Raw genomic sequence first — 26,107 nt, forward strand, 5'->3', positions numbered from 1 at the left:
CACTTTGTTAGTACGCGAAATATGCGGATAAATAAGTATGTTGGTAAAACTCTGTGCTGAGCAGAAACAGTTGTTTCTGGCATTATCAAACTTTGTGCGTTTCAGAACATTCTCACTCTTGGTGTTTATTTTTAATAGACTACGACGTAGTGTTAGTTCATCGGCATTCGCTTGATTTGAGGCAACAAATATTTGATACCTCAGCACCGCCTGCAAATTACTGACTGATGTTAACATCCTTGCACGCAATGTAAAAGCGCTCGCAAGGTGAATCGATACACTTCTCTTTATGGTAAGAGCTCCACACATTTCAAGGCAAAGAGGTGAAAGACCAACTCTGTAATACTGCCTGTCAAGGATATCTGTCCCATGACGAAAATGATGCAACTGAGAAAATGCGATTGAAGTTGAAACATATTTTTCAGTTGTACTAATTGCCCAAAATTTTGATTAATAAACGTATATCGATGAAAATAGTGTATTTCTAATGGCTAGTATGTTTCAAAGGATAAACATGTTTTTATGTAATATTTTCAGTGGGACATTTATGCAGAGGATTGATAATTCAAGCATATTTGTTCCAGTGCTGAAGTATCATCAGATTACTTTGGTTTTAAAAAGTTTAGATTAAGGTTGGATAATAACCTGTTTCAAATTAGATGCATTAGATCTTTTCAAAGCGTATTGTAGTAAGGGCCATACACTAATAACGTAGGCTTTTGGGGGAGGGGCTCTTACCTCCATAGAAAAAAATGTGTTAAAAAAAGCTGACATGGGACAAATGTGTCCCAGAGATATACCTTATAACTATAAGGACAGTGAGAATTGATTCTATAGATAATTTGATCCTGAAATAAGTTCAGGTCATTAGGCGTAGCCAGGTTGATTTTGGACAGAGACAAATTTTTGAAGTTTTTTTTTCGGAAAATGCCCACCCAGACCAATTTTCTGGCTACGCCACTGGTTTCAGGTGAATTGTTTCAGCGCACATGATTTTAGAATCAAAATCAGGTTCGTGGTAACTCAATACCGAATACTGCGAAGGTGTTTCCTATGATTCCTATGAAATTTATTTCAGATTAGCATCTGATGATGTCAGTGGAAACTTCACCTGTGGGTGTGTATGATTTTGATAAAACATGTAGGACCATTTCTTTCGTAATATGTACACTCGACGGGAAATTCAGCCTCTATTTTTTATGCAAAATCGATTAGTCACTTCGTTCCAGCTACTTGCAAAAATCTTGTTTATGTAAATAGAATTGGGGCTTACCTTATAGCCATGCGCTTAGAAGCTGACTTTACAAGCGATGATGCTTAGGTGGCTTGGTTGGACTCACGGTCAAAGGAATTTTTGGGTGCAATTAGGCATAAAAGTATCATCGTGTTAGCCTCATCATATACAGATGCAAAATGGTATGCCAATAAAGAAGGAAGAAAAGTATAAATAATACTAGAATGCAATAAAATGAAGTTATTCTCCTTAGTTTAATAATAAATCATCTTCAATTACTGTACTTTTCAATTTTCATAAAGAAAGGCATCAACGATGTTAGGTGAGTCCTTTTACCCATTGAAACTATACACACCCATATTCTTCTCTGAATGATTTGATAATGAAAATTGGCCTCTTCGGAAGTAATTTTGAGTGTTGTATGAAATTTGTTTCAATGGGACAGTTATGCTTGGAAATTCTACAATGGGAATGACCGATATTTTTTTCTTAAGTTTTCGAACACCTATAGTATTTATTTGTTCACAATAAAATACATTAATTTAGAACGGACAAGATATGCCTGGGACGGCGTATAGATACTCTAAATCATTTCAACCATCTATCCCTTGACATCTATGAGGGCGTCACTGAGTCCTGGCCTCCGTTAAGTAGATGTCATATCAACTTATTCTCCCTTTCCCTAGTATCGGAGAAGATGGGCGTAATGCAATGGTAGCTTTCATGTTTATCATTTTGGACCATCAATTGAGGCATATTAAATAAAAAGAAAGGTAAAAGAATATCATAGACTATATACATGACAGCGCAGCCTAGTTAACGAACCCACTTTTTAACCTGGCGGACGATTCAGGATGCATTGTTTATATAATTTTAACGAAGCTAAAGAATATATGTTCAAGACTCCCTCATTGCCGAGTCTTTGATTGTTGATTTTGCCGGATAACTGCTTTTTGGTCTTCCTGGGCAAAGCTGCTAGCAATTAGCTTAGATGCTGTCAAGTTCCAGGCTTAAATGTATCTTTACTCTTGAGAAAGATGCACACTCGATGAATACCAGGAATCGATACTGGATCGATCTTGGCGATTCATTATTTTCTGCACATCACTTTCTTTTAAAATTAGTTCAAATCATTTAACCAACATTCAGTCAGATATATATTTTCCACTATATAAAACTAATCGTCGCGAGAATATCACAATGAACTTTTCACATCGTACATACATGTTTTCAATACTAATAATCACCTTCTCTTTTCTTCCCTTTGCATTATCACTAATCGTTTCGAGCTCTACCCTTAAGGACATAGTTGGAAGAGTACCACGATGGCAGTCAATATAACCGACCTTCCGATCAGCCCACACCTCCACTCCTCTCCCACCAACATTCAGATGCATCGAACAGCATCGAAGAAAGTTTAATATTTAGATTACTAACCTGTTCACGATATTTTATATCCCGTGACAATTAACATGTTTATTCAAGAGTCTTATGCATTTTCGGCTCGATAGATGGCATAAACCAGCAGTTTCGTGAATTTTAACAGGTCCGCGTTTAATTGGGTTTATCACTACTCCACTTCTTCTAGGGCATTGAAAATCAATTTTTACCACTTCTCGCACATGAGCAGCCCGAAATGTTGATGGAAGGCAAATTAAACTTCACTTTTGGATTAAGTCACTTGTTTGAAGCAGCTTAAGATAAACTGCAATTTTTGCTCGAAAAAACGATTAAAAACTGATCACTGGAGCGAAAATCAGCTGGTACCGATAGCAGCAAACAAATAAACAGGGTGATTCAAAACTGTTTTGCTCCGCCATGCTCAGTCGATTATGTTTCATATTTTGGGTGTCGTTCGCTGGTTTCCGGTCGTTTGAATACGGAACTTCCGTGCACAGGTCGTTTCAGGTTTGTATGGCAGTTGATTAGCGAGGTTGAATTTTACATTCACCCTTATTCTTGTTTTACGGACGAACGATACTTTCGAACAGATCGATTCGATCGAACCGTTTCTCCATTTGATTTTGCTGGCGTAAACGAGAATGCTCTTCAACTTTCTTTCGAAAGCGCGTTCGTACGTAAACAAGAATATGGGTGGTTATTCTGATTCACATCCTCCGTGATTGGGCGCTGGCGAGGAAGACCATGACTGGATAAATTAGGCTTTAACGCTCTAGACAATGCATATAAATGGACGTTCCAATAGTTGGGAGTCGATTTAATCAGGTTAAATCTTTAGCATGATAATAAAGCCCCAAATACAATGTCGGCGGAGAACACCCTAGGAAGCTTACCAGACTGATCAAAGAAACGGTGGATGGTGTGCAAAACTATGAAGATTTCGGGCGAACATCCAGTTCGTTCGAATCCGGACTAAGACAGGTGATGGACTTTCGTGCCTGTTGTTCAACATTCCAGAAGGTTCATGCGGAGAGCCGGGTGTAACAGCCAGGGTACGATTTCAAAGTCAGTCAATTTATTTGCTTCTGGATGACATGGACATTGTCGGCCGAACATTTGCAAAGGTGGCAGAACTGTACACCCCGCCAAAACGTGAAGCAACAAAAGTTGGACTGGTGGTAGATACGTCAAAGACAAAGTACATGCTTGTGGGCGGAACCGAGCGCACAGGGCCCGCCTGGAAAGATGACGATAGACAGGGATACCGAGGTGGTCGAGAATTCGTCTACCTCGGATCCTTAACAACAACAACGTTAGTCGTGAAATACGAAGGCATCGCCAGTAAGTCGGGCCTACTGCGTCCCGAAGAAACTGCGGTCGAAAAGATCGCCACCCACCAAATGTCATGTACAAGACGTTAATAAGACGGTTGTCCTCTACGGACAGAAACATGACAATGCTCGAGAGGACTTGCAAGCTCGGAGTATTCGAACGGGTGCTAGGACCATCTTTGGGTGCAAGACGGTGTGGCGGCGAAGAACCAGCAAACCCAACTCTACAGCGAACCAGTATCCGAAGGTAGCTAAAGCCGGAAGGTGCGATGGGAGGACATTTGCAAGAATGCCGGACAAACCTGCAAAGATGGTTTTGCTCCGATCCGGCAGGTACGAGACGGCTGGAGCACGCAGCGGAGATGGGCAGACCAGGTGCAGAACGACTTGGCGAGCTGGGGCGTATCCGAGGTGGAGAGATGCGGCCTCGAACCGTGCACTGTGGGTCAATTGTTGATTCAGTTGTTATCTGTTTAGATGTTAACTAAATAAATTAATGAACAATTGTGAACAGGAACGGAAACAGCAAATTGACGATTAGCCGCCTTTTGTCAAATTCGCAGTTTCCCTGACATTATGTTTGTACTAATTGATAATAACATATCAGATTTTTCTGTGATATCTATAACACAGAGACAGATACTTCTACAAAAGTATGAGATGTATATCAATTTAATAATTTGCATTCGATCATTTAGAAGTTTTCAATAACCATTCCAGAAGCTGAATTTCAAAATGTTGTGTAGGACTCTATGCGAAGTTTTACAACTCTGCAAAATGGTTGTTTGAATCCACGTAACGGAGTTATAGATGCAGTATCAGTAACATAGACTAAATGATAACAAAATTCCATTATGGTTTAAGCTACCGACTAGCATTATCTGCTATTGAAGATTGTAACAACAAAACCATTAGTCAACTGTGAAAACCTTCGCACTAAGTCCACTCTAACACATTTAATTCGCTTTGAATGATTGACAAACACTAAATGATGAACACATACTAAATGATCGATAACATCTTAGTGTGACATAGTGAGCGGGTATAAAGCTATTTCAGTAGTTTTCCTAATTGCGTTCAGTGAAATCTGGAATGTTGCTTCCAGCTATGTAGTCTCTTTTCGCTTGGCTTGGAGGGAGGCGCCTGAGTCAGTGTATAAGGTTTAGTTTATATTAGTTTTTACAAACTTAGACCGCTTATTTCTCAATCAGTTTTGTTCAAATCGCTTTTGGAGGAAAACTCGAAGAGCATGGGAATCAAGTGGCATGAGTGGGCTGGGTCGTTTTGAACCACCTACTAATATGCTGTTTTTCATAAATACAGACACCAATACTACTTTACAGTATGCATGTATTGCCTAATACTTTCAAAGCTTTGTTTATGTACCAACCCACCTTCACCTTAACAGCATTGGAAGACCTCAATATTGTAATAGAGAAAAAATATCTTTGCTATCGATGTAGACGACGTGCTTTTCCTCCCCCTCCATCGTGTATATGGAAATGAAGTTCTGGATTTACCTGGTGACCTGAAAACTGAAAAATGAAGAAGTAACTGCTTTTAAATGGTCTCTGATTTGCAAACATGATTTGTAATACATATACCCAGAAACAGCAATTACAAATGTTTCTTAAAAACTAGTTGCTGGAAACAGTTAAGATTCAAAATGTATCTTAGCCTTGATAATTGTATGAAAAACTGTTTGTTTTATTTTATTTCGAAAAATTACGATTTAAAAATAGGTGAGTAAGATGGGATGCTTTGGGTGTCCCTCTACCTATCAACGAAGATGCGCTAGGTGCTTCATCAAATAAAAATTTACAACTTGAACTGAATCCTAGAAAAGATTACCTCTCTCAAGGTTCATAATACATTTAGTAACCCTTTCTCCCATTGATCTCTTTTACTCTATTGCTCAGCGCTAAAAGCTTCTGTCTCCAACAACCCCACCGCTATCGAATTTAAAAGTAGTTTAAAAAACTCAATCCAGCTTGGACATACACTCAGTTTGCGATACTACATTATCATTGGATGATTCTTATCATGTAGAACGTGACCACAGATACAAGGTTTATGAAACATATTTGTCACACAGTATTGATGTATTGATGACGCAAAACTGATGATAAATTTAGAAAAGATTATACGTATTATTCGAAAAAGAACACTAGTTTTCTCTGTAGTATTTTCATGTACTGCTATAGTTAACCCATTAAAGGTCAAGACTCCATCACACTGTTTTGAAAATAATGACTGATGGTTTAGAAGTATTGGTGATGAAACTGGTACGAAAAATGCGAAAGAACAGCGTAAATTTATGCTTACTACTACATACGCATTGTATTTAAGCAAAACATGATTTCATGAGAAGTATTGTAATTTGAAAGTAGCGCAGTTCGAATGATGAATTATTTCTCATTACAATTACTTCTTTCATCCTTAGCTAACGTATTCTTATATAATATTCTCAAAATTATTATCCTGAAACTGGTCGGTCAGAATTCGAGGACAATTGAAATTCACAGTGAGCTTAGGGCTGTACACTATGCAGCAATTTTCTGGGTTTTCAACCCCCTCCCCCCATGTAAGATTCTACATACAAATCTTTTTATTTATATGGAGTTAAGAATATGGCCAACTCCCCCATAGTGCTTACGTTATTAGTGTACGGCCCTTGACAGTTTGCAGCTTTTATATTTGAAAAATAAATTTTGCTTTGATTTCGACAATCTTTTATGGTCTCTTGATAAAACTTGTTTCATTTTGCAAAATAGAAAACATGCGTTTTGTGACAATTTTGTTTTGAATAATATGTATTTCAGCGATACTTTTCAACCACAGTTTTGCTCAACTCAAACTTTGGACTTTCGACAGTCACTAGCATAAGACGGGTTCGTACTATCCATTTAATTTCATGATTGTAACCTTAACATATACATATTTCGATCTCAACTTATACTTGACTCGAATAGACTTTGTTATTTTGTGGTGCAATTTTAAACCAATATTTCGGACACAAAATTAATATTGATTTGATACCTCCTTAAATGCTGATCCTCTCGAGCAGTAATTTTCATACTTTGCCAACGCACTTTGATCAGTCCCAGATTATTAATTTCGCTGCCAGGACAGTCACGTTCGCGTCGTAAATGTTGTTTATATCTGGAGTGGTTGAAATGAATTGGTAAATATATGTCAGCTGTTACATTAAGTTGCCAGACATAGATGTTTATTTTACATTACAATAAATGTTTATGATATATGAAATCTATTATAATATTAAAGTTTTAAAGAATGTATACACCACCTAGCCATCCAACAAAGCATTACTTTACATTTTTCAATATTTTTTCCAATTTTAGCAAATTTAACAAACCCAATAATTATTTAGATAAATGAATCTGGCAACGATAAGAGACGATTATTTGCTTGTGCAGCATTTAGTTGTTTGTGTGTCGGCTAGGGTATTCAATGTATTGTTACGATAGAACGAGTGCACTACCTAGATTGTGAGCGACATTTCACTTGTTGCTGGTGAATTTGAAATTCCGAATGTTGTTGCATTCGCAATGCAGTCGTCAGTTTGTGTCTCACTTAATTTTCTGAAGCAGTTTTCTTTTGTTTTTCGACGAAAGTGAAGAAATTATGTTTCAAGATTGAAAAAGTGGAACTTGATTAGTGTGTGTTTAGGAGTGATTAAATCTGAAAACAGCCTAAATAAATCAAATAAAAATTTATTGTAAGTTAACGATAACCATATGTGCCAGTGAATGTTTGGAGTTAGTATGTGTTCGAAAATTACGACGTGGACTAGGAAAAAAGCGTTTGAGTGATTTTCGACTTTGTTTCAAAATAGTGGTTGTAAATAAACAATTCATTTAAAATGCAATGATTATGCAGTGACTAAAGAAAGTCCAAAAATAGCAGTAAAATATTCATTTTATGATAATTTGCATTAGTATTAGTGGAATGACTGAAAATCATCGTCTTATAAATTGATTGGTTTATAGATTAAACAATTACCGTTGCAGTTTAATATAGCACGTAAGGGAGTGGAGTGTGGAGTAAGAGAAGATAGTATCATTTGAAATAAGTGTAAAAAATTAACAGATAACACAAAACTTTGACCCACAATTGTAGGGCTTGTGGCGATCACTTTGGCACTTACTTTGGCGTTGGGATACCGCTACAAAATGTATATGACATGCTCCTGTACAGTTCAGATTACGCGCTGCGGCACTTTAATATCTGCAAAAACGTAGAAATAAAAGCAATTAATTTGTAAGATGATGATCCTTTCTAGTGTTAGTAGTAGGACAGGAAAAGGACATAGGTGAGTCCGTAAGTACGATGTCAATTTACATGTACATATATATGCAATTCATCAAACTGCATTGAATAAACACAACTCTGTACGTTCACAAAATCTCATATTTTAGGCCTAACCATTTCGTTTCACTGGGCGTTTCATTATGGCAAAATGGATAAACAAAATTCCTTGTGTAGTAAAAAAACCGTTGACGACAATCCATGATGATGAATCAACCACTCAACCAGTTTCACGAAATAGCCATAATAAGATTAACTCGTGCTTAGTCCAAGCGAACACATGATAACTAACTAGGAGGGTCTGACGTCACAAGCTTGAACGTGATGGCGTCTCAAAATTAGCATCTGCATCAATGTCAGAGTTCCGGTAGCCTTGCGAGCAAAAGAATGGATTGCCAATCCGGAGATGGCGAGTTCGATTCTAGGTCCCTGATCTGGATGTTTTCTATCATTAAAACTGAGATTCAATAAATTGAATACAGTTGAACCTCCATGAGTCGATAATTCCTCAATATTGACTGCCATGGAGGTTTGACTCAAATATCTGATATTTTTAAACGTACCTAAAATAAACCTGGATCAAAGAAGGTCGTAATACAAACTTCAAAGTCCATAAAATACCTTGAATGGCATCAAAATACGATGTATAGGACTGTGGTAATATCTTTTGCACAGTTACTCGAATAGTTTGGAATGCTTTCATGATCTAGTCATCTACAAACGCAAGGACGTATCATATATAGGATTGAAATTTCAAATCACGCATGTATGGCATTTATACGCTTCAAAACTCTTTTGGGCTAAAAACAACAATGAGAGTTTACATTCACCCGCGTGTCGGCAGTCAGAGAAATAGTTTCGTCTGAAAACTGGAACACTGGTCCAATAAGTCCATCATGGCATATCAAACAGCTTGCTCGATTTGTTTACCAAGTGAATGCACCACCACCGCCTACTCGCTTGATATAATGCCGTTGTTGTTGCTTCCTTTAACGATTTCGGTGGCGATGAGAATCCTGTCTCATTCAGATACGTTAATTTTAGAATAGAAGAGAGTCAGCCTGCTTCTCATTGCGGCCGAGCAAAACCGTCAAACCAAACTCCCCGATGACAGCCGATATTGCGACGGACCAAAGTGCAAAGATTGTTACACTAAAAGCTGGGGCTCGCCAGACCGGCTTCGTTCGAAAGAGGTCTTTCCAAAGTCAAACCAATCAGTATCCTTTCCTTGTCCAAATGACCTTGTGGACAATCGCGTGACTTACCCTGGGCATGATTTGGCAGCCAAATCGGCTAAAACCAGACCGGATTTTCGCGAGTATTGACGCCATTTTGCTAGCTCGACGCACAATTTGCTCCACACATCGACGATCACTAAACTCTCGATGTCGCCGAAGACTGAAAATATGTTCGAGAAGTTGGGTACACAACGTTCACACTCTGAGTTGGTTGATACACGAGGATGAATCGCGAAAGACGTCGCTGCGCCTTCGTTGACGTTTCCTTCAGCCTTATCATCGTACATCTGCATTTAAGCTTGACGTCGATTATAACAAAATCACAACAGTAGAAAATAGAACTATGGTTAAAATTCGAGAAAATTCAACTATTTAGAGTTGGTATCGTGTTCAAAAAGAAATTTCTTTTCTATCTCAATCACATGTTAAATTCCGTTTTACTGAATCGGAAAAGTAAAGAATCGAAACAAAATTTCTTAACAGTATCCACCACAAAGAACAAAATAAAATTGGAATTTGTAAGGTCCCCACCAAAGTAATAGAGACTGTCACTTTACTTTCGGAAAAATATTCTGCTCGATTATTCCGTAAGTACAAGTGACATTTTGCTCCTATGCAATCAGTTATCAAAATTCCTTGTTAATATTGAACAAAATTCTAACCTCTCTACTTTTCAAGTCGATACTGCCTTTAAATGAACTCGCACATGGTAAAGTTCTCAAGTATTTAAATACTGAAGAAAGTATACAAATCAATCAAATCCATCCAAATCAATCAAGATCCAATCCAAATCCAATCAAAATCCAATCAAATTCAATCCGAATCAATCAAATACAATCCAAATCAAACAAATCCGATCAAATCAATCAAGTCAATCCCAAATCAATCAGAACTAAATCCAATCTAAATCAAATCAAACAATCAAATCATAATCAATCCAAATCAATCTAAATCCAATCAAATCAATCCAAATCAATCATCAATCAAATCAAATCAAATCCAATCAAATCATCAAATAATCAAATCAATTAAATCAATTATGTCATCCAAATCATCAAATCATTATCAAAAATCGTCAATCAAGTCAATCCAAATACAATCCAAATCAAACAAATCTGATTCAAATCATCAAACCAAATCCAATCTAAAATCAATCCAAATGCAAATCCAAATCCAATCCAAACCTAATCCAAACTACAATAAAGATCCAATTAAACCAAACCAAACTCAATCAAAATCATCCAAACTACAATCAAATCAATCCAAATCACAAATCCGATCAAAATCAATCAAATCCAATTGAATCCAATCAATCCAAATCCAATCAAATTCATCAAATTCCATCAAATCAATCCAAATCCAATCCAAATCAATCCAAATCAATCCATCAAATTCAATCAAATACAGTCAAATCAAGTCAAATCTAATCAAACTCAATCCAAACCTAATCAAATCAATAAATCAAAATCCAATCAAATCAATCATCAATCAATCCAAATCAATCCCAATCAAATCAACAATCATAAATCCAATCAAATCCAATCCAACATCAATCGTAATCAAATCAATCCAAATCAATCAAATCAATCAAATCCAATCCAAATCAATCAAATCCATCAATCCAATCCAAATCAATCAAATCAATCCAAATCCAATCCAAATCAATCCGATCAATCAATCAATCAAAATCAAATCCAAATCAATCCAAATCAATCAAATCAATCCAAATCCAGTCAAATCCTATCCAAATCCATCCAAATCAATCCAAATCAATCAAATCAATCCAAATCAATCAAATCAAATCAAATCAAATCAAATCAATCCAAATCCATCCAACAAATCAATCAAATCAATCAAATCCAATCAAATCAATCAAATCAATCCAAATCTCAATCAATCAAATCAATCAAATCATCAAATCAGTCAAATCAATCAATTCAATCAAATCATCAAATCAAATCCAATCAAATCAATCCATACCAATCAAAATTCAATCCAAATCTCAAATCAAATCAATCAAATCAATCCAAATCCAAATCCAAATCAATCAAATCAATCCAAATCCAATCAAATCCAATCAAATATCAAATCAATCCAAATCAATCAAATCCAATCCAAATCAACAATCAAATCCAAATCCAATCCAAATCAAATCGATTCAATCCAAATCCAAAAAAGATCCAATTCAAATAAAATCAATCAAATCCAATCAAAACGTAATCTATCGATAATCCAAATCTGTTAAGCAATCGAAGATCATAGTAGCCAATAATTAATGTGACGTTAGTATAAAATAAAAATTGTTATTTATCAAACCACAAACCACTACAGACGATGTTTCATTATCACTCTGAGTTTATCAGGTTATATGGCCAGACACTGATCTTGCATTACGAACGATTTGAAGTTCGGAAGCAATTATCAAAAGCTCATACGGATTTTTTTCACCTGAACAGTTCAAAATGGATGTTGAAGATAAGAATGGCTTTTCAATGGCAATATGATAATTGGATGTTCCGGATGAAGATTTTGATGAAGAGCGGAATTGATAGATTGTAATGGAACGTCAATTAATGATGAACCTTTGCAAAATTTTGCGAAACTGAGGAAGTTCGCAAAGAAAAGACTGCAAAGCGCGAAGAGTGGCTTGAAGGATCAGAGGTGCAATTGCAATTGTGCACAGAATCGCTGAAGATCATCTGGATATATTGAGGATAAACTTACTGCCAAGCATATGTGGGATACGCTCATGAAGGTGTTCAACGCAAAAGGTTTGGCAGTCAAATTTCTCTTGGGAGGAAGCTTTTAACGATGAAGTTGTCTGACCGGAGTTGACATGATCATTTTCTAGATTTCGAAGTTGTTGCGTGATCTGAAAAGCAAGCGGAGCGAAATTGACAGCAGACAATTTGTTACCTTTTGTTAACGTTACCGTCATCTACGACGCGCTAGTCATGGCACTGAATACAGTGGAGCCGAACGTTTGACCTTGGAATTCGTGCGTACACGTCTGCTAGATGAAGAAGCAAACTGAGCGAATAGAGAATGCAAGTGACTTCAGGAAATACAGAATCGGCTCTTAGCAAAGAAATAAATTTCATGTCTTTAACAAAACATATAAGCGATCAGAATGTAAAGAAAAGTCAACGGATGAGAGAGAATCATTAATCAAGTTTATAGACCACAATCGACGAGAGAGTTTGAGACCAGAGGCAAAACAGAAATGTAGGTATTGAAGAAGATATTGCATTTTTGGCGACTTGTGATGAAAAGCATTGATTGTCAGGCTCTAGAATGTGCGAATTGGTGGTACGTGGTCAGTGCATCAAATCATATTTGAACTCAGAATCATATTTGAAGGAAATGTACAAGCTGCCAGAAACTGTCCGTATTATGTACATGCAAAATTCCATATCCGGTTTATGTATGAGCTATATAGATTTTTGCAATTAGTTCATAACAATAAATTTTGTATATGAGCCTCAAATAATGTATAGATCTTGGAACATAAAACAATTATTTTTCCGATATACTTATTAGAATTTTATGAACTTTGAAAGAATTTATTTATATATATTATCAGCTTTTCTCAATGAAACATATGATTATGGAAGCATTCAAATAAAATCTCTTGATTTTTTTATTGTTTGAATTTATGTTTATAAAATCTGTATATATTCATTCACTAGATAGGGTTTACCATAATAATGGAAATTCTGATTTTATGTAAACATCATTTTTCAAGCACTAGCATAAACATAATTGGCAGTTGAAAATCAGTCAAAAAACGTCCAACATTAAACATTTGTCTTATACAGCATCTGTCCGGCGATAAATGCCAATAAATCAATAATGATAGATATCAGTGCTTCCAATGAGTACTCAAGTAAGCTAGAAGTGGTTCCCGTCCTGCTCGTTCTTTTGTCAACAAATGGGCATGAGCAGGACAGGAGAACATCGAGACTACTGACAAGCTCTCATTGACACACTATAATCGAACATTATCACATCCTCATTGCAGTTGATGACTCTGCTGATGACCTCGCTGATGACGAGGCTTACAGTGATAATTTTCTATCGGTACAAAATGGTATTATCGCCGGAGGTTTAATTTTCGTATCATACCTCGTAGAACTAATTTATATTTGGCTTTGGTAGCAATGGAACTTGCACATCGAGTGTTTATCGATTTCCTCAGGAAGAGCTGCATCGTGAATTAGGATGTTGCAGTTCTCGGTCGAGCTTAGGTAACGCCTTATGACAGCGCTGCTCTGCCAATTTGCAGCACCTGATTGCAGAAGGTGAGTCCTATGCCTAGTGGACAATTAGAATCGCAATTATTTTATGCCGTATGAATATGCTACCATAAATCCATATTTGTCCCATCTTTGCTGGGTTTCTTTTCATATGGGACAAATATGCGATTACGAAATATAGGTAGTAGAATCTATCTATAGTGTAATGATTTTTATTATAAAACCATCTCAGCAAATAACATCAACACGATTAAAAAAAATCACCTTCATTGCACGAAAAAAGAACTTGACCGTTATTTCCATTCTCGTTGTGGCAGAAGAGTAATTTCCGTCGCACCCTGCCATCGGTGTGGTTTTGAGCACGATAAAAGCACGTCCTTCTGCGGGTGATCTTGGATTTTGTGAGTGCCCAACGTGTCAATCTGCATCCAACTACGGTGGATTGAACGTGTAGATATGATCCGTTTTCACACATCGTATGGGTCTGTGACCAGACACTTCGTTCACCCGTTCCACCAGCACGTTGTTAGTCCGGCACTTGCTTTTCATTGCCAGCACCTGCAGGAGCTGCTGAGTCTTCTTCTGGGTTTAAGACTTTCCTGAGCGGGCAACTATTGGAAACGCACATATCAGGATGTTAATATTGAGACGGTCGTGCTCTGTGCGCGTTTCGTGCCCTGCTAAACATTCCTTTCCGTGTTTTAAAATGAACACTTTGTAGCTGCAGGAGCACATCGTCGTTGTCTAAAAATAAACCGTATGCTGTCAAATGTTGAAATTGGTCCATCTGAATATACAGAAAATGTGTATATAGAAAATGCAACTTACAAATTATCTTCGTATAAACAGACAATGATGCTGTTACTAGCTGGTCTGTGGCTGTGTTGGATTCTGGTGCTCCTGTGGATAATCCGTCGCAAGGAAAACTGCTGTCGTCGATGGTATTATTATCAGCGTGTATGATCATGCCCAATGGGAACCCGGCAATCAGGTTTCCCAAATATGAACAAATGAACCGATAAAGCTCCCGTCATCCACTCTCATGGCTTCTGGAGCAGTAGATGGATGTTTCTAAGCTGTATCTGTAATGGACGATGATGTATGAAGATGTAAATCACAATTAATAAGGTTATATTATCATGGACATAATTACTCACGTTCTGAGACTTCTCGGATGAAAAGGGATCAGCAAAATTCCTTCTTGACAATTGTAGCCATTTTGGTTTTTCTCACTTTGTCGTGCTTTCTCGCTTGTTATTATGCGTATCAGTTATATTCAAAATTTATTCATTTTTATGTGTGAGACGTTATGGATTTTAACCTTAGTCTAGACACATATTTTAAACGGATTATAAATAAGAACAATTATTAACGCTTATTAAGGTAGTGTGTGATTTTGAAATCCATAAAAGCCCAAATAAACTTTATGGTTGATTCATTTCGTCATTTATGTGTCGTAACATATATTAAAAATTGTTGGATTTTTGTAGTGTAGCGAAAAGTGGTGAAACCATGAAACAAATGAAGGGACTGTACGAGTTGAAATGTTGGTCAACGGAAAACGACTGAAAGCAAAATGGATGGGTATATATGTTCCCCAAGCTGAGTTGCAAAATTTATTTTCTGTAAGACGCATTAGACAGAAGGTGAAAGTCACCTTTAAACGGCTGAGGTAGTGATTAAAAAGATAATCAAGTTGTTGCATCTGGAAGAAGAGGAAAATCTTTGTACAAGCTGGACGTTTGTCTTGAAATAGTGAGGATAAAGCTATGGTGGCAAGAACTGATGACTTTGTACTTTGGCATGAACGTTTCGCCTGTTTGGGAAGGTAATCTTCGGAAGTTGGAAGCATGACATGGTGAACTAAAGCAAATCACCTGAGCAATTCAAGTAATGATATTTGTGAAGTTTGTATTGTTGGAAAGCAGAAAAAAGAAACCGTTCGAAGAGGTGCATGAAGTGAAATCTCGAGCCACGAACTCATTCACACTGATGTTTGCGTCCGTTTGTTCCTCATACTTAGAATCAGAAGCGTTACTTTGTTACCTTTACAGACGACTACGCACTTTAGTGGTGGTGTACCTGCTGCAATCGAAGGATAGTGCTAGAACACTTTATGGACCACAAAGTCACACTTATTTGGAACCAAAATTGCAAGACTACGATGCGAAACGGAGGAGAATATAAGAGTACCGATTTTCAAAAGCACTGTCGGCAGAGAGGTATTTCAATGGGTACACTAATCCTATCACAACAATGGAGTAGTGAACGGATGAACCGGACTTAGACAAATCAAGATCCTATATTGGATCCAAGATGCCAAAATGATGTGGGGAGAAGCTGTAACTGCAGCTTCTCTTGGAAATCGTTGCAACAGTGGTGCAAGATTTCAAGACTCCGTATGAAATGTGGTATCAACGAAAGATGTGGATAATTTGCGAGTTTTGGATCAATTGCTTATACGCATATGCAAAGCGAGGAAAGCTGGATGCACGATCTGAAAAACATGTAATGGTTGGATACGCAAACAATGGCTATCGTATTTGGAATGCTGAAAAGAAAATTTTCATATCTCGAGACGTCGTTTTGATAGAGACTTGTGTTATCAACTCGAAACATCAAACAAAGTATTACCAAGCTGATTATGTCAGAAATTTTGAAGAGCAATTATCTAATGATGAAGTTAATGACAATACAAGATTCTCAAGCGGAGCCTAATGATGTGAAGAAGATGAACTTGAATCAGCATTGGTTGAAGTGTCCCAATGATATTCCTGAGGTAGAATCAAGACCGAAGCGTTCGATTACGGTACCATCCTGGTATAAAGACTTTCAAATGTCGTTATTGTGAAGAGGAAATCGCATGGGCGTTAAGTGCAGAAGCGTTCGTGGAAGATCTCAGACAATGCTAATGACTTGAAAAATCGTGATAGGGACCGTTGGAAGAAGCAATGGATGATGAATGGTATTGCGCAAAGACAAACACGTGGGAGCTTGTTCGAGACCGGCGAATAGAATATAGTCGATAGCAAATGGGTATTTCGAGTCAAGCGAGATGAGAATGGAAACATCGATATAATACTCGTCTGGTGGCGAAGGCTACTCGACGAAAAGATTTTGATTACAGCGAGACGCACCTGTAGCTCGGATAGCATGGCGAATCCTAGCAGTTCCAAATCAAATAATTACCATATCCATCAAATGGACGTTACCACAGCTCTTGAACGGAGAACAACATATAGACATACGGTATAATTTATTCGTGATTGCGTTCAGAAGAAAATATTTCCAATATACATTGTTCTGGAGCAAGTGGCAGATATTTTCACCAAGGACTAACTGGTTCCATTTCAACCCTACAGGCATCCAGTTGATTCGATTGAGAGGGGATGTTGAAACAATCGAAGATCATAGTAATGAATTAAAATGACGTTAGCTATAAATAAAATTCATTCATTATCAACCACAAACCACTACAGACTGTTTCATTATACTCTGAGTTTATCAAATCAAACTAAATCCGATCAATTAATCAAAATCAATTGAAATCAATCAAATCCCATCCAATCAATCCAATCAATAAATTCGTCAAATCCAATCAAATCAATCAAATCCAATCATCTCAAATCCAATCCAAACGAATCCAAATTCAATCCAAATCAATCAAATCCAATCAAACTAATCAATCAATACAAATCAATCAATCCAATCAAATCAAAACATCAATCAAATCGATCAATCAATCCAATCAAATCCAATCATCAAATCCAATCCCAATCAAATCAATCCAATCAAATCAATCAAGAATCATCAATCAATCAAATCAATCCAAATCAATCAAATCAATCAAATCAACAATCAACAATAATCCAATCAATCCAAATCTTCAAATCAATCCAAATCAATCAAATCAAATCAAATCAATCAAATCAATCCAAATCAATCAAATCCAATCAATCAAATCAAATCAAATCCAAATCAATCCAAATCAATCAATCATCAATCAATAATAAGATCAATTCACAATCCAATCCAAATCAATCCAATCCAAATACAATCAAATCAATCCATCAATCCAAATCAAACAATCGATCAAATCAATCAAAATTCAATTGAAATCAATCCAAATCAATCAAATCCATCAAATCCATCAATCAATCAAATCCAATCCAAAATCAATCCAAATCCAATCCAATCATCCAAATCAATCAAACGAATCAAATTCAATCAAATCAATCAAATCCAATCAAACCAATACAAATCCAATCCAAATCAATCAAATCAAATCATCAAATCTAATCAAATCCGATCAAATCAATCAATCCCAATAAAAATCCAATCCAAAATCAATCAATCAAAATCACAAATCAATCAAATCAATCCAAATCCAATCCAAATCAATCAAATCAATCAAATCAATCAAATCAATCAAATCCAATCAAAATCAATCAAATCAGAAAATCCAATCCAACAAATCAAAATCAATCCAAATCAATCAAATCAATCAAATCAATCCAAATCCAATCCAAATCAATCTAAACCAATCAAACAACCAAATCAATCAAATCAATCCAAATCCAATCAAATCAATCCAAATCCAATCAAATCAATCAATCAATCAAATCAATCAAACAAATCAATCCAATCAAATCAATCCAAATCAATCAAATCAATCAAATCAATCAATCAACCAAATCAATCCAATCCAGCAATCAATCAATCAATCAAATCCAAATCAAAGTCAATCAAATCAATCCAAAATCAATCCAAAAAATCATCAAATCAATCAAATCAATCCAAATCCAATCAACAATCAAAATCATAATCCAATCCATCCAAATCAATCAAATCAATCAAAATCCAATCAAATCAAATCCAATCAAATCCAGTCAATCCAATCCAAATCCAATCAAATCAATCAAATCAATCCAAATCAATCAAATCAATCAATCAATCAATCAATCAAATCAATCAAATCAATCTAATCAATCAATCAATCAAATCAATCAAATCCAATCGATCCAATCCAAATCCAATCCAATCGTCAAATCCAATCAAATCGAATCCAATCAATCCAATCAATCAAACTCAATCCAAACTCAGTCAAATCCGTCAAATCCAATCCAATACCAATCCAGAATTCAATCAAATCAATCAAATCAATCCAAAGTCAATCAATCAAACCAAGTCAAAGTCAAATCCAAACCAAATCTAATCCAAATCCAATCCGAAATACAATCCAAATCAATTAACAATTCCAGTCAACATCAAGTCCAGTTCGTCTTAATCAACAATCTCAATCGGTTAACAGTCAATCAATATCAAATCAATCAAATCAAATCCAATCAATCCAAATCCAATCAAAATCCAAATCCAAATCAAATACAAATCAATCCAAATACAATCAAATCTGAATCGTCAAATCTAATCAAATCAAATCAATCTCAAATCAAATCCAATCAAATCTCAATGCAATCAACCAATCAAAATCAATCAAATCAATTTAAATCAATCCAAATCAAATTTAAATCCGAATCCTCCAATCAAATCCAATCCAAATCAATCAAATCATAAAATCAATCAAATCCAGTCAAAATTCATCAAATCAATCCAAATCCAATCCAAATCAATCAAATCCAATCAAATCCAATCCAAATCAACTCCAAATCATCCAAATCAATCAAAATTCAATCAAATTCAATCCAAATCAATCCAAATCCAATTCAAAATACAATCCAAAAACCATCCAAATCAATCCAAATCAGTCTAAAATCTTCCAAATCAAATCAATACAAATCATATTCAATCCAAATGCAATCAAATGCAATCCAAGAAATCAATCAAAATCCAATCCAAATCAATTAATCAATCCAAATCCAATCCAAATCAATTCAAATCAATCAAATCAATCAAATCAATCCAAATCTAATCAAATCAATCCAAATCAATCCAATTCAATCCAAATCCAAATCAAAATCAATCAAATCAAGTCAATACAAATCAATCCAAATCAATCCATTTGTTATTTATTACCAGACTAAGGCCGAGTGGCCTGTGCATACATAAAATTTTCTCCCATTCAGCTCGAGTCCATGCTGCTTCGCCAACCCGCAGTCCGGAGGTCCTAAATCGTCTTTCAACTGATCATCCACCTTGCCCGCTGTGCACCTCGCCTTCTTGTTGCCCGTCGGATCGTTTCGAGAACCATTTCACCGGATTACTGTCCGACATTCTGGCTATTGCCACCGCGAGTCTTCCGATTTTGCGGAGTGAACGATGGATGGTTCTTCCAACAGCTTATGCACTCGTGGTCATTCGCTAACTAAACGTTTTGTAGAGATCAGTTTGGTATGGCGGTGGTCTCTTGGTCGAACGAAGCGTTTTGCGGGAGTCAAAGTACGTATTTCCTGCCAGATGCGTCTCGAATTTCTCTGCTGGTATCGTTATCGGCGGTCTGGTGAGCCCAAGTACAGAACTTCAACAACCTCGATTTCGTACCACCGATACAAACTCTGGTGCCATTACCTCTCTGGAGCCTCTTCCTATCTACTTCGTCTTCGACTGTTGATGACTAGTCCGATCCGTTTAGCTTCCTTTTCAGTCTGATAGGCTTCCTACATCCTCTCAAGTTACGTGCCATGAATATCAATGTCGTCAGCGAACCAAATAACTGGAGACTTCGGAATATCATTACCACTGTAAATCCCTGCCCTTCATTCTCCCTTCAAGCAATGTTGAATAGCAGACCAAAAGACCATCCCTTGCCGTAACCCTCTACGCGTTTCGAAGAGACTCGAGATACCCCTAAAACTCGAACTACACACACCGATCCATCGTCGCCGATAACCTTATCAGTTTATCCGAAATCCGTTTTCGTGCATTAGCTGCCATAGCTGGTGATCGATTGTATCATACGGCTTTAAGTCGATAAATAGATGATGTGTGAGCGTAGTATTCGCATTTCCAATACCTGACTACGCGAACCCTGGTCTGTGAGCGTTCGCCCATAAATCCACCTGGTACTGACGAACTCTTTTGTTCAGATTTGAATTTATTGGATTTGAATTAGATTTGAAGGATCAATCTCATTCACTATGTACGATTCAATCAAAATTTTTCCTGGATCCAATACATCTTCTACCTACAAATACATACCCCATTACACTGTCATATACAAAGAGATGTGAGGGCGTGAGACTTTAAATAAAACTCTCATTTTATTGTTTTTGGATTTTGGTCACGCGTTCACCACTGTATATCAAATTGGTGTTTATTAGATGGCTTTCACATCTTACTATCTTTTTTAAATATTTTTATTTTGTTTTGTTTCATTGTGTAGCGTAATTATTTCGAAATATAATTTTGTAATTTAATTTTCTCATTCAGTTTAGTAGTCCTGTTGATTAATTACCATGTTAAGAACGCTTTACTTACTTTCAAGCGTAAGGTATCTCAAGTTTAAATCAAATATTTTGTGAATTTGTATACCTATTATCAAATTTGTAATTGCAGGCTTCTAATCGGACTTACTTATCGGCGATTGCACTTTCACGAATCCAATGGAATTGGTCCATTAGCTGGACAACGAAAAACTCCGCAATTCTTTGTCCATCGAAATGATGGATAGCATCCAGCAGCACATTATTTAACCACAAAATCGGCAGTGCGTTGCTTCATCTCTCCGCCAAAGGACGCGTTTTTTCAGCCGGACATAATTTGAAGACTGACTCCGGACCACGGGTCCGACTTTCCATGATACAAGTTTTGCCAAGTGTTCCGGAGTTGATAGGTGTTATATTGAACTCCCGTTCGGTCATTGTTAAAGTGGATGGCCCAGCAGCCGGGTGTTCAGTTGGCTTCGTGTGATATGGCAATTTGCAGTGTGAGCTCCTTTTCAACGCCGGGGCCAATTTTGAATATATTTTGCTCAACGCCAGGTATTGCCGTCTCGGGCTGTTCCACGTGGTAAGCTTCTTACATGCTTTTTACGGGGCTTCCATTAGCGCACAGGAGGCACTACAATCTGGACTAGTGAGCAAAGTGGTTCACACGGATCAGCTGGATCAGGGAAGTAGAAACCATTTGCAATGCCATAAAGTCGAAGAGTCGTGCTGTGATTGCACTGGGAACGGTTCTTCTGAACAATTCCAATGGACGTAACAAGTGCCTATCAGAGAGGTGAGCAGAGTTGTGCTGAGAACTCGGCAACGGCGGACGGCAAGGAAATCACCAGTTTGCGGAGAAACGGAAACCAGTTTGAAACTCAGTGAACGATCGTAAGTGAAACAATCGATACTGCATTTATTTGTTAAATATTTGTTGCATTTGATAGGTTTATATGATTAATTTTTGCAAGTACCAATCTAATGAGAGTCATTAGTCGAATGCCTTATAATATAATCAAGCTTCCAACGCCCAAATGTCTCAATATGTGGCTGTATCTTAAGGTTTAGAATATGTGGTCTCTTGAAATCAATTTTCTATTTTTTCTTTTTATGATCATGAGTTTCTTCCTTAGATAGTTGTTCTAATATGATTGATTACATGATTTGAAAATATTCAAATTCCACAAAATTTGCATCAATAATAAAGTAACATTTTTAAATATCAATGCAACTGCTTGACATTCATATGATACATGTATAGAATGGGAATGTGATGTGATGTTCTACAGGTAACCTATCCAAAGTAAATTATTTCAGATTTTATCAGGTGATTAACTGTTTTTCTGGAGTAGTCAGAAAGGTGGTGGGGTATTTCTAGAACATTTTTAATTCAGAAGGTTCGAACAATATTTCTTCTAAAATTTTTTGCTTGGGGGGGTTGTTTATGTCAAAACCACCACCGTGGCTACCTCCTGCTCTTGGTCCGCAGATCCGATTCTCCCTTGCTGATGGTGATGAAGACGATGATGGCAGTCCGTTAGTCTATGGACACGAGCCACCACAAAACCATATATAGGGAAGTGGTTTAAGATCGCCATATGGGCAAGACAGCCAACGTAGATTATAACAGTGAGCTTTATTGTGAGAAGAAAAACTGCAGAAAATGGAACGAAGGATGCAAAGATACATGGAACTATTCGAATAACCAAAAAATTGAAAGCAGGACACTATATTCAAGCCTTTGAAAACAATCACCGCTCAACAGAGTTATCAACTCGTTTAACCATATGCGGCCGACACCGTTTCCTTTTTTTCAACTTCAAGTGGTGATATTTCAATGATTTTTTATACTGAAAGCTGAAACTCAGTGACATCTAAGAACTCCACTAAAATGTAGCATCTGAAAAATCTCGTTGATACAGTGAGGAGGGACTGGGGAGGGGCGCCTGATTTTTTTAAACGTGGATAGCCGACAGGGTACCGTGTTCCACTAAATTGATATTTTCATAACTTTAACAATTTTCAACCGATTTAGATAATTTTATGATTTTAGACAGAACTCATATACTTTTCGCCCATTGTCAAGGTTTGGCTTTTGTCCATGGTTAACCAATAATCTTTAAGTAAGACTTAAGAGATTACACACGTAACCGAAGGACTCAACCAGTTTCAAATATATTACATGCTCATTGCGCTCTTAGAATGATCAGTGTTCTGGATCCAAAATCCCGTAGTAAGGCCTCAGTCATCCAAAAATCACTGGAATAAAGATCTTATGGTCTGCTAACGGCAAAGGTCTATCGTTAAATTCAAAACGTACATCTCTTTATGGTGCTTAGCATATAATGCTTTCACAGTATATGTTCAGGTCATCCAATGATCTTTTCTCAAAACATGTTTGCATTTCCGAGTAGTTCTTGTTGCTGTCATTGATTCCAGGTAGTCACGAACTCATACAGTCGGGTCTTCGGATCAATATCCGTAATAAAGGCAGTTAACGAAGAATAAACAAGTTCTGTGGCCCCTTCTTGGATATGTTTGTATCTAAGTAGTTATTGATGTTTGTCGTGGCTAGGTAGTCTACGAACTCCATAGAGTCAAGATCTGTGGATCAACCCCATGTAGAGGCAGTTATTGAAGAATAAACGTTGTGTGACCCCTCTTGGTAGTGTTGTGCCGTAAAATTCTTGTTTTGTCATTGGTTCCAGGTAGTCTACACTCCATAAATTCAAGGTCTGGATCAACCTCCGTAATGGAGCGTATTGAAGAATAAACAGAGTTATGACCCTTCTTGATATATATCTTTTTCATGTAGTTCTTGTTGTTGTCATTGAGTTCTAGGTGGTCTACGAACTCCACTAAAGGGACTTCAGGTCAATCCCAATGGAGCAGTTATCGGAGAATAAACAAGTTGCATGACCCTCTTGTTATATATTTGTATCCCAAGTGGTTCCTGTTGTTGTCGTGGTTCCAAATCTAACTCCATCCAATAGGAATCTTCGAATCAATCTCCGTAATGGGGCAGTTATCGAAGAATAAAAAATTTGACCCCTTCTTGGCATATGTTTGTATTCCTAGTAATTCTTTTGTTGTCAAGGGGCTCTAGGTAGTCTACGAACTCCATAGATCCAAGGTTTTGGATCAACCTTCGTAATGGAACAGCTATTGAAAATAAACAAGTTCTTCTTGGCAAATGTTTTATTTTCATGTAGTTCTTGTTGTTGTCGTGAGTTCAGGGGTCTACGAACTACATACACTCAAGATCTTCGGATCAATCTCCGTAATAGGTAGTTATCGAAGAATAAACAAGTTGCGTGACCCCTTCTTGGTATGTTTGTATTTCATGTGTTCTTGTTGTTGTCGTGAGTTGCAGGTAGTCTACAAACTCCAGCACATGTCAGATCTTCGGATCAATCTCCGTAATGGAGGCAGTTATCGAAGAATAAACAAGTTGCGTGACCCCTTCTTGGTATATGTTCGTATTCCAAGTGATTGTTGTTGTCGTGGGCTCCAGGTAGTCTAGAACTCCATAGAGTCAAGGTCTGGGGATCAACCTCAGTAACAGAGCAATTTTAGAAATAAACAAGCCTTTTGTGACCTCTTCTTGATATATGTTTGTATTCCGATAGTTCTTGTTGTTGTCGTTGTCTCCAGGTAGTCTACGAACTCAAAGATTCAAGGTCTGTGGATCATCCTCGTAATGGAGGCAGTTCTTCTTCATTCTTCTTATTGGCATTACATCCCCACACTGGGACATAGCCGCCTCGCAGCTTAGTGTTCATTAAGCACTTCCGATTATTAACTGCGAGGTTTCTAGCCAGATTACCATTTTTGCATTCGTATATCATGAGGCTAACACGATGATACTTTATGCCCAGGAAGTCGAGACAATTTCAATCCGAAATTATCTGAACCTCAGGGAATCGAACAGCCACCACCCTCAGCATGGTCTTGCTTTGTAGCCGCGCGTCTTACTGCACAGCTAAGGAGATATAAGATTCAGGTAGTTCTGAACTGAACAGTCAAAGGTCTTCGAATCAATCTCTAATGGGCGGTTATCGAAGAATTAACAAATTCCCTGTGACCTTGGCATGTTTGTATTCCTAGTAATTCTTGTTGTTGTCGGAATCTAGGTGGTCTACGAACTCCATAGATCCAAGGTCGGTGGATCCAACCTCGTAATGGAACCGTTATTGAAGAATAAACAAGTTGTGTACTTCTGGTATATGCATGTTCATGTAGTTCTTGTTGTTGTCGTGAGTTCGGTAGTCTACGAAGACTCCATACAGTCAAGATCTTCGGATCATCTCCGTAATGGAGGTAATTATCAAGAATAAACAGTTGCGTGACCCTTCATGGTATGTGTGTATTCAAAGTTCTTGTTGTTGTCGAAGACTCAGGTGTCTCAGAACTCCATGAGTCAAGGTATGGAGTTCGACCTGTGAGAGCGATTATTGAAGAATAAATCAGTTGTGTGACGCCTTCATGGTATTGTTTGTATTCTAAGTAGTTCTTGTTGTTGTCATTGGTTTTGATGTTTGAACCCATAGAGCTCAAGGTCTGTGGATCAATCTTGTAATGGGCAGTTATCGAAGAATAAACAAGTTTTTTGACCTTCTTGGTATTGTGTACTTCAAGTAGTTTTGTTTTCGTGGGCCAGGTAGTTAGAACCCATAGATTCAAGGTCGTGGATCAACCTCCATAATGGAGGCAGTTATTGAATAATAAAACCTGTTTTGACCCTTCTTGGTATATGTTTGTATTCCATGTAGTTCTTGTTGTTGTCGTAGTTCAGGTGATCTACGAATTCATACAGTCAAGATCTTCGGATCAATCTCCGTAATGAGACAGTTATCGAAGAATAAACAAGTAGCGTCCTTTCTGTATATGTTTGTTTCCAAGTATTCTTGTTTTGTCGTGGGCTCCAGGTAGT

General features: G+C 37.1%; 1 pseudogene; it reads left to right on the top strand.

Moving 5' to 3' along the window:
- Positions 1-4,085: 4,085 nt before the first annotated feature.
- Positions 4,086-22,059, top strand: LOC134222622 (enoyl-CoA hydratase domain-containing protein 3, mitochondrial-like; annotated as a pseudogene).
- Positions 22,060-26,107: the final 4,048 nt, after the last annotated feature.

This window comes from Armigeres subalbatus, chromosome 3 (genome assembly GCF_024139115.2).
Source record: "Armigeres subalbatus isolate Guangzhou_Male chromosome 3, GZ_Asu_2, whole genome shotgun sequence".
Classification (NCBI taxonomy): Eukaryota; Metazoa; Arthropoda; class Insecta; order Diptera; family Culicidae; genus Armigeres; species Armigeres subalbatus.